Below are 7,294 nucleotides of genomic sequence, written 5' to 3' on the forward strand. Positions count from 1 at the left end.
GAATATGGGCATCCTCCTGGGGTGGCACTGCGAGAAGAGGAGGGGATGTGCCAGGGAGGGTGAGGAGCTCACGGGAGGTGATGGGAGAGGTGGGATGTGGAGCCACCTCCAAACTGCAGAGACCGAGCGCGGTTTCTAGCTCGCGTTCCAAAGGAGGGGGAGGCAAAACAATGCGTGTCCAGAACGAAACCCCTGCCGAGATGGGCATTTATACAGACGCAAAGCCTCGGGCAGCGGCTGTGGGCAGCGACCTGGCTGCGATTTGCCCTGACAGCGCTTTACACGAGGCTCCCGGCTGGTTCCTCGGCGCCCGGGGCTGCGGCTGCAGCGGCCCCGCTCCGCCCGGGGATGGAGCCGCCGCCGGGCTCCGGCAGCCGCGGCGGGACGGTCCCTCGGCAGAGGTGATGTCCTTAGCACTAGTGTTCTTATCTTCCTGTTTTGTAAAAAGAAAAGACCAAGAGTTCTATCAGGAATCCTCGCAAATGATGTCTATTTTTCTAATTAAAGCTTGGAGCTCATTTCAGCCCTCGCTCGGGTCGGTTTTTCTGCCTTTCCGTGCTGCCCGGCACCTGACGCCGGGGCTGCTCCTGCTGAGGGCTCGGATGCGTGGGGAAGGCGGGGAGAAAGTGCTTAAATCATCAGCAGGTAGAGGAAAACCCATTTGTGCGGCGAAGGGGTTGGGAATCCTCCTCCTCAGCACCCCCAACCCCCCGGGGGAACGGCTCATCCCGGGAGAAGGGGCTTATCCCGGGACAAGGAGGGGAAAGGATCCCCACTCCCTGCTGCTGGGTCCCCATGGGGCCGTGGCTCCGGGTTTATTCCACTGGGGCTGAGCCCCCGGAGGGATCTGCCCTACTTGGATCCAGAGCCACAGAGTCTCCTGTGAGGACCCCAAAGCCCAGCTCAGTCCCCCCCACCCCGAGCTCTTGGTCCCCTGTGAGGTGAGAATGCCCTGGCAGGCACAAATGGGGTGAAACACAGCCCTGGCTCCCCATCTTCATCCTGGCACATCCCCAGGGCTGGAGGGGATCCAGGCACCAGCAGGCAGAGGCAGACGGGCAGGATGTGGCCCCCTGCGAAGCCGAGGGGGCTGTTTGCTCCCTCCCTTTCAGCATTTTAGGCCTTTTCCTTACTCCTCAGACTGACCAGTGCCTGAGTGGCTCAGGAGGAGAGTTTGCAGCCTGGAAGATGCTGCTGGTAGCAGAGTCTCTCTCCTTCAGCTGTTACAACTCTGACAAAACCCCAATAGCCCCAGAATCTTTCTCTTCCAACTGGAGATGCTTGCTCAGATGGGACATGTCAGTCTTTGGCTTCAGTTCACTGGGAGGAGAAGGTGCCTGTGGGAACAGGGGGAGGAGGGCAGTGAGGACAGGGCAGTGTGTCCCTGGCTCATCAATCACATCAATGCTCAGGTGCTTTGGGGATTATTGGCCTTTCCTTGCAGAGGGGGAAACTGAGGCAGGGAAGGGATGTTGAACAGAGCTGCAGCTCTCTGGCAGAGTTTGTCCTCTCCATCAGCCCCAGAGAGGGGGAATGTGCCCCTCAGCTGTGTTGTGGAGGAGAGATGTCTCCTTCCCCAGGCTCCCTCATCTCCCCCAGCCCTTCAGTGACACGTGGGCTGGGGCATGGCAGGGTGTAACCCCAGTTACACCAGTATCCCAGCAAATCCACCGGCCAGCACTTGCCATGGGCTGGGAGGAGCCCATGCAGATGGGGGAGGGAAGCTGGGCAAGGGACATGGGGACCCTGAGAACAGAGGAAGGGGCCAAGGGGAAATGTGGTTGAGGAGGAAACCCTAAATGTCCCCTGGGACTTGTCCCTGAGAGCTCAAATCCCTGATGGCACCCAAGAGGACTTGGCACCACCAGCCCCAGGGATTTCCAGTGAGGAGCACTCCATGGGATGCAGCTAACCCCTGGCAATGGGAAAAAAACCCTTTCTCTTGGGAGGACACAGCAGGAACTGTTAGGAAGGGCCTCAGCACCCAGGTTTCCTTCAGTAAAAGGCATTTTGGGGGCAGCTCCCACCAGGCACTGAGCAGCTCTGCTTTCCCCCCTGCTGCTGGCCATGCCTGATGCATGAGGCCTTTGTTCACACCCCTCCAAAAGTGCTTTTGTTATTGATGCTGAGCCTGAAAGCTCTGCAGAGACACCTGGCTGAGCCCTCACCCTCTGCTCCCCCAGCTGGTGATGCTGAGGGGGCACCCAGCACCTCAGGGTGGGACTGAGCACCTGTGTGGGTGCTTGTAGGAGAGGGGGAGCAGTTGCACATGAGGCTACTTGGGGATGGGGATGAGCACCTGAGGCCAGGCTGGCAGCATCTTGGGCCCAATGCTGCCCTCATCCTCTGTGCCCATGTCACAGACAAGGAAACACGGCAGTGCTGGGTGCCTGCAGTGCTGAGGTGCTCAGGGACTGGATCAGGACTAAACCAGGGATTAAGTCAGGGTGCTCAGGGACTGGATCAGGATGAAGCCAAGCTGATCAGGGGCCAGAACAGGACCAAGCCAAAGATTAAGTCGGGATGCTCGGGGGCTGGATCAGGATTGAGTCAAGGACCAAGCTGAGGTACCTGGGGAGTGGAACAGGACCAAGGCAGGGATGAGGCCAGGGTGATGAGGGATCTGATCAGGATGAAGCCAGGGTGATGAGGGACCAGATGAGGATGAAGCCAGGGTGATGAGGGACCAGATGAGGATGAAGCCAGCATGATCAGGGATCAGATCAGGACCAAGCCAAGCACCAAGCTGAGAGGCACAGGGACTAGATCAAACCCAAGCTAGGGACCAAGCAGGAGTGCCTGGGAACCAGCTTAGGACTGGTCTTAGGAAGCTCAAGGACTGGATCAAGACCAAACCAAGGTGCTGGGAACCGTGGGTTCAACCTGGGGTGGGGAAGGAGCAATGCACGTGCCCAGGCTCAGGCCACACACCGCGGGGGTTGCTCAGGGATGAGCCCAGCAGGGAGCCTGGCAGGGGCAGGGGCTTCACTGAGGGTGGGCAAAGCTGGGACTGGGGGTTGAGGGAGATGCAGGATGAGGCCGGCGGGCTGCTGCATGGCAACAAGGCCCAGCGGAGGGCCCGCGGTGTTCGTGGGGAGACAGGCAGAGGGAGCTGTGAAGGAGGAAAACGGCAGCGAGAAACAGTCCGGGCTCAGGCTGCAAAGGAGGAGGAGGCGGCTGCCAGTGCTCGCCCTCCCTCCTTCCCTCCATCCCTCCCTCGCCATGCACAGCCACCCCTAAGCCCCTCGGCGCCCCGGGGACCCTCCATCCCCAGGGTGCCCAACAGCCCTCGCCCTCCCGCCATCCCCGCTTTCGGCCTCAGCTCCCTTCCTCCTCCTCCTCCTCCTCCTCCTCCCCCTCCTCCTCCCGCAGCCACCACCCTCCCTCTTCCCCAGGGCCTGGCTGGCATGGAGGTGCTGGCCGCAGGGAGCCGGATGCTTCCCGCGGTTGCTGCCTCCTCCCCGGGCTGCATCCCTCCCGCTCGCCATCCCTCCCCGCCGACAAAGCCCTGAGCAGCTCAGCATCCTCCTCCTTTGTGCACCGGAGCGGGTGTGCGTGCTCCATCCCCCCCTCGCCGGCTCCCCAGCCCCCTCCTCCCGCCCCCAGCCCGTAGCCCCCCGGCTCGCTCGGCGGTGGCGAGCGGGGAAGCGGGAGCGATGCTGCTGCCCGCGCCGGAGGAGCCAAGCGCGGGAGGCCGGCGCCGACAAGCAGGTACGGGGAGAAGCGGGATGATGTGCCGGGAGGAGGTGGCTCGTCCCCAGGCTGCTCCTCGCCCACGGTCCTCAAGGGAGCAAAGGGAAAGGGGGGGGACGCGGCGGGGACAAAGCCGGGAGGTGAGGAGGGACCCCACCGCTTCGTGCTCGAGGAGCTAGGGAGGAAGAGGAGGAGGTGGGGAAGGGGGATGCTAAATGCACGTCGGCTTCTCGTGCCCACCTCCTGCAAGCCCCCAGCGCCTCACCCCCAGCCTCCATCACCCAGCGCTGCCATCGCAGCCTCAGCCGGGGCAGGGCGGGCAGCAGCGGGCACACGGCCCCGGCAGCATCCACCGCGCCTCTTCCTCACCCTACCCCCCCTTCCCTCTTCAACCAGCCTCCTTAGCCTCCTGCTAATTCATCTGGGGGTTTTTTGGGGCAGGAAAAGCTGTGAAACGATGCGAAGCAAGGCTCCTTGCTGACGGCTCGCGGGTAGCGGTGGGTGAGGGATGCTGCCCGGGGAGGGATGGGGCGGGCGGCAGCGCTGCCCGGCTCCGGGCGCCCGCGGGCTTCATCAGCCTGGCCGCCGTAGTAATGCCTCCGCTCATCATCCCCTTCAATCCTCGCCCTTGCCGTGGGAGGAGGAGGCGGCTGGGAGGTTTTGATGGCCAAGGTAGGACACAGCCGAGACGGGAACGGGGGAGATCAGTGCGTTCCCACCCGGATCCTGCCGTGGTTTGTGGCTGGGGACCAGGGAGCGAGGCTGCTGGGGTACCCCCGGAGGGATCCAGGCCGGAGGGAGCGGCCCCACGGTGCTGTGGCCCCATCCCTACGGCAGAAAAGCGCTTTCTCATCACCCCGGCAGCAGCCGAAGTTGCCGGCGGTGCTTTGTGTTTGCCGGGTTTCAGCCGGGCTGCTGCTCGCCCAGGGAGGGTAAAGGGCTGCGGCGGGGGAGGGAGCGTTTTGTAACCACCCCAAAATACATCTGGGCGGCTCCAGGAATCCTCCCAGCACCTCTTAGGGGTTATCTGGGGATGTTTTTTTCGGCATGGATGTCTTGCCTTTACTGATTTTTGCCGAGGAAAAATGGTTTCCCGGCCCTCGTGGCCTTCCAAGGGGGTGCTGAGCCCTCAGCCCTGGCAACAAGCGTGGGTGGAGGGGGCACTGGTGTGGTTGTGGGGTGCAGGAGAGGCTCAGAGGGGTTTTAGGGTGGTGGGAAGAGTCACCTTCTGGGGTATTGCACAGGGATGCTCCCACCCACTGCTGCCCTCGCTGCTTTGGGGTGAAAGCATCACCAAAATGCCCCTGGATGAATGCTCAGACCACCCAGGCTGGAAGAGACCACGGTGACTTCCCAGGCTGGATTTTTGCTGGCTTACCCCATTTCACAAAGGAGGGGCTTTTCCCCTCCTACCCCTGCCATGATGTCTTGGGGGATTTCATGAGTGGGGGATAAACCAGGTGCCCACAGGGACCTTCACTTGCTGAGGGACAGGAAGCCACCGTGTCCTCTGCATCACCATCCCCGATGGGGATCTCTGATGAGAAGTAACTCTCGGGGATGGATCCTGCTGCCAGGCTGCACAGGCTGATCTGGCAGGACTGGGTCATCCTTTGCTTGGAGAAAGTGGCTCCAGCACCCCCATCCCAGACACAGGCATGCTCTGGGGGCCTGGAGACCCCTGGCACTACAGGGGCTCGTTGGATTGATGACTGGGCAAACTCAGGGTGGATGGAGGAGGTTGTTCACCTTCCTGATGGCTGTACTGCTCCCAAATAGTTGTCAACCTTCCCAATGGTTGTGTACCTTCCCAAGGAGTGAGGGACCTTCCCAAAGGTTATGGATCTTCCCACCTTTCCAAGAGTCACACACCTTTCCAAGGGCTGTGAGTCTTCCCAAGGGTTGTGAGTCTTCCCAAGGGTTGTGAGTCTTCCCAAAGGCTGTGGATCTTCCAAGGGCTGTGAGTCTCCCCAAGGGTTGTGGGTCTTCCCGAAGTCTGTGAATCTTCCCAAGGGTTGTGAGGCTTCCCAAGGGTTGTGGGTCATCCCAAAGGCTGTGGATCTTCCAAGGGTTGTGAGGCTTCCCAAGGGTTGTGGATCTTCCCAAAGGCTGTAGATCTTCCAAGGGTTGTGAGTCTTCCCAAGGGTTGTGGGTCTTCCCAAAGGCTGTGGATCTTCCAAGGGTTGTGAGGCTTCCCAAGGGTTGTGGGTCATCCCAAAGGCTGTGGATCTTCCAAGGGTTGTGAGTCTTCCCAAGGGTTGTGGGTCTTCCCAAAGGCTGTGGATCTTCCAAGGGCTGTGAGTCTCCCCAAGGGTTGTGGGTCTTCCCGAAGGCTGTGGATCTTCCCAAGGGTTGTGAGGCTTCCCAAGGGTTGTGGGTCTTCCCAAAGGCTGTGGATCTTCCCAAGGGTTGTGAGGCTTCCCAAGGGTTGTGGATCTTCCCAAAGGCTGTAGATCTTCCAAGGGTTGTGAGTCTTCCCAAGGGTTGTGGGTCTTCCCAAAGGCTGTGGATCTTCCAAGGGCTGTGCACATCCCCAAGGGTCATGGGTCTTCCCAAGGGTTGGAGATCCTCCCAAGGGCTGTGTACATTTGCAAAGGCTGTGAACTGTCCTGAGGGTTGTTCACCTTCTTGAGCACTGTGCATCCTCCCAAGTGTTGTGCATGAGCGGCAGGAACATGGGAAGGGAGGATGGTGGCAGAGAAGGGACCAAGAAGCAGGGCCAAGGAGGGATTGGAAAAGAGGAGGCTGAGAGCAGACATGGTCAGTCTCTACAGCTACCTGAAATGAGGTTGTAGAGAGGTGGAGGTCAGTCTCTGCTCTCAAATAATGAGTGATAGGACAAGAGGAACTGGTCTTGAGTTGCCCCAGGGGAGGTTGAGGTTGGAAATGAGGGAGAACTTTATCCCTGAGAGGGCTGTCAGACACTGTCCCAGGTTGCTGGAGGAGTGCCCATCCCTGGAGGGATCCCAAAGCCCTGGGGCTGAGGTGCTGAGAGAGAGCATAGGGGTAATGCTGGAGATGGGCATGATGCTGGGGATGGGGGATGATGCTGGGGATGGGACTGATGCTGGAGATGCGCTTCTGCATCCTGCTTGAGGATGGCCTCACCTCAGAGTGCAGCTGCTGCTGGGTGGGTTACTGAGGCCATTAATGGCCTCAAGTTGCCCCAGGGGAGGCTGAGGTTGGAGCTGAGGCAGAACTGTTTCCCTGAGAGGGGTGTCAGCCCTGTGCCAGGCTGCCCAGGGAGCTGGGGGAGTGCCCAGCCCTGGAGGGATCCCAAAGCCGTGGAGCTGAGGTGCTGAGGCCGTGGGTCAGTACTGGGCTGGGCAGGGTGAGGGCAGGGCTGGGACTGCAGCAGCTTCAAGGGCTTTTCCACTCCTGTGATTCTACGGCTTCCGAGGGCTGGCCACCCCTGTATCTCTAACCCCCCTGTCTCTTCCAGCTCCCGGCACCAGCCTCTGCTGACACCCTCCCCTGGCTCAGCAGCCCTTCCCTGGCAGCCTCCCTCCCCGCCATGCCCCAGCAGCTCGGCAGCCTCCGCAGCCGCCGCGGCCGCGCGTCCCGCCCGGTGCCCGCGCCATGAGCTGAGCCGAGCGGCGCC

This window comes from Colius striatus, chromosome 3 (assembly GCF_028858725.1).
Source record: "Colius striatus isolate bColStr4 chromosome 3, bColStr4.1.hap1, whole genome shotgun sequence".
Taxonomy (NCBI): Eukaryota; Metazoa; Chordata; class Aves; order Coliiformes; family Coliidae; genus Colius; species Colius striatus.